Genomic DNA, 2,500 nt, shown 5'->3' with positions numbered 1-2,500 from the left:
AGCGCGGTTTGGTAACGTGATGGAGGAATGGGGGATGTTTGAAGGAGGGATGTTTGGACAGGGTGAGAGAGGAGGAGAGGAAAAGGCTGGCACATTACTCACAGGAAACACGCTGTCCCCCCCCTCTCTCCCTCCCTCTCCCCCTCTCTCCCTCTCCCCCTCTCTCTCTCTCCCTCTCCCCCTCTCTCTCTCTCTCCCTCTCCCCCCCCTCTCTGTCTCCCTCCCCCCTCTCTCTCTCTCTCTCCCTCTCCCCCTCTCTCTCTCTCTCTCCCCTTCTCCCCCTCTCTCTCTCCCCCCCTCTCACCGTTTTGCTCCCATCCTCCCTGAATCTGCCACATTCCCAGGCCCTTATCGCAAGCTGGGAGCCTCCATATGGAGAGGAGCGGGGTGGGCCCTGAGAGAGGGGGAGCGAGGGGAAGAGTGACAGAGAGAGAGACGGATAGAGAAGGAGAGAGATATAGGGAGAGAGAGAGAGGGAGAGGGAGAGAGAGATAGAGACATAGAGGGGGGAGTGAAAGAGTGGTGGAGAGGGGAATACAGAGGGGGAGCGAGAAGGAGAGAGAGAGAGAGAGAGAGGGAGATATAGATATATATATATGTATATATATAAAGAGAGAGAGAGACATATATGTATATATATAGAGAGAGAGCGAGAGAGAGAGAGATATAGAGATATATATGTATATATATATAGAGAGAGAGAGAGAGAGCCACAGCCCCTCTCCCCTCTCCCCTCCTCACAGTGCGCAGCTGCAGGAGCAGGGGAAAGGGAAGGAAGCGGCGCTCGGAGGTGATTGTGGGAGCGGGGGCCATAATGACAGTATTGTTGCCGCGGCTCTGTAGAAAAACACGGTGACATTAGAGAGGGGGGCGCAGAGCGTGCAGAAGCACCGCTCCCTAAAGTGCCGGCCGCTCGCTCTCCAGACATTCCACACGTACGAGCGGCACTTTAACCCCCTCCCTCCCTCCCTCCCTCCGCTCCTCTAAATATTTACTCTGTGCCGGGCGCTAATGAAGAGCCCCGAGCCATCGGCCCGCGTCGCAGAGGGGGACCGGCTGGCACTCTGGGACACGTTTAGCGCCGTGAAAAACAGCCCTCCGTTCAGCACGCCGCGGGACAATGGGGGGAATCACAAAGAAATTCACTCACGTCCTAAATATAATCTGCCCTTTTCGGAGCGGGACCTGCCTCGGGGGCTTTTTTTCTTGTTATGATTTTTGGTTGCTCTGTCTGCCGCAGCGGCCATTTTACAGTTACTGGATCGTAGTTGAGAGTGGCCTCTCCACCACTCTACGGTGACATCGATCCTGCTCCAAAGTTCACTTTTGGCTCCAGAAAGTTAGCACAGTGCTGTCCAGACCTGGGCTGAAATACATTTCTGCATTTGACTAAGCTTACCTGGTGCTTTGGAATAAATTAAATGATCCCTGACCATCTGTTCCTCCTTGCAGGCTCAAATGCACCAGACAAGATCAATAGGGCACAGAAAAGGATTTGAATCCAAAACAAACACTATTTGACTCCAGGTCTGGTACTGTCTGTAGGAAGCTGGGTTTTTGGTTCTCAATAACAGACGTGACCTTTAACTCCAGGATGGCTGAGGGTCTTTTCCAAAAATTCAAGGTTTCGCTCAGTGGGGATCCCACCGTTGTTCAGTCGGTGAACTTGGCCACGCCCGGGTGGCCATTTTGTTTCCTCAGACAGCTGTGGTGCTCTGGCTGTCATTTTCCGTGCGTGTGTGATCTCTGACATCTTGTTTGGATTCAGGAATGACAAAGAAACAAAAAAAATGTTTTTCTTTCTTAGTGAGGACAGCGACTCCCAAGAATGACAACATGTTATTCGGATATTTTTTCATTTGTGTCGTGCTCTTTTCAAAACACATCATTGTCAGTCACGCGAAAGTCCTCAAAAGTTAAAAGAAAAAATAAAATAAAATAAGATGAACATCTCCACGGCAAATACTTTAGTGGGAATGTACCTTATGTTAAAATTTTACTGAAATGACTGTTTTGGTGTGTCAAACACACCTGTATCAGTAACGTGGGTAACGTGATTGGCTTCATTGTCGATTCCTGTTCTTTAACCAGATTTTTAAAGGTTCTGTAAATCAAAAGAACAGAAGTGAAAGGCCGTTCCAGGGAAAGGATGTTGCTTTGTCTGCCTTCTGCAAACATCATCCAGAACTCTGCTGGCAGATCTGAGGGATGTTTGATTCGCCGACATCCTGCCGCCCTGAGAAAGTGCCGCTGTGTGCACTCCTGAGCAACACCGTGCTATTCTGTGTAAACACCGCCACCTAAAGACCGCTGTCTTTCTGCTGATGATGTCCGACTGAACGCCGCTCGTGGTGTTCTGTAAAAGCACCAGTACGTGAAAACTGCTGTCTCTCTCAGCCTCCTGCAGGTAACTGTCTTCCTGCTGATGATGTGTGACTGACCACTGCTCGTGGTGAAGCTCCCCTGTTTTAAGTCCCTCCCTCATTGCGATGTCACCCTT

The sequence above is a fragment of the Conger conger genome, chromosome 10, assembly GCF_963514075.1.
Source record: "Conger conger chromosome 10, fConCon1.1, whole genome shotgun sequence".
In the NCBI taxonomy this organism is placed as follows: Eukaryota; Metazoa; Chordata; class Actinopteri; order Anguilliformes; family Congridae; genus Conger; species Conger conger.
This window is presented reverse-complemented; position numbering follows the sequence as displayed.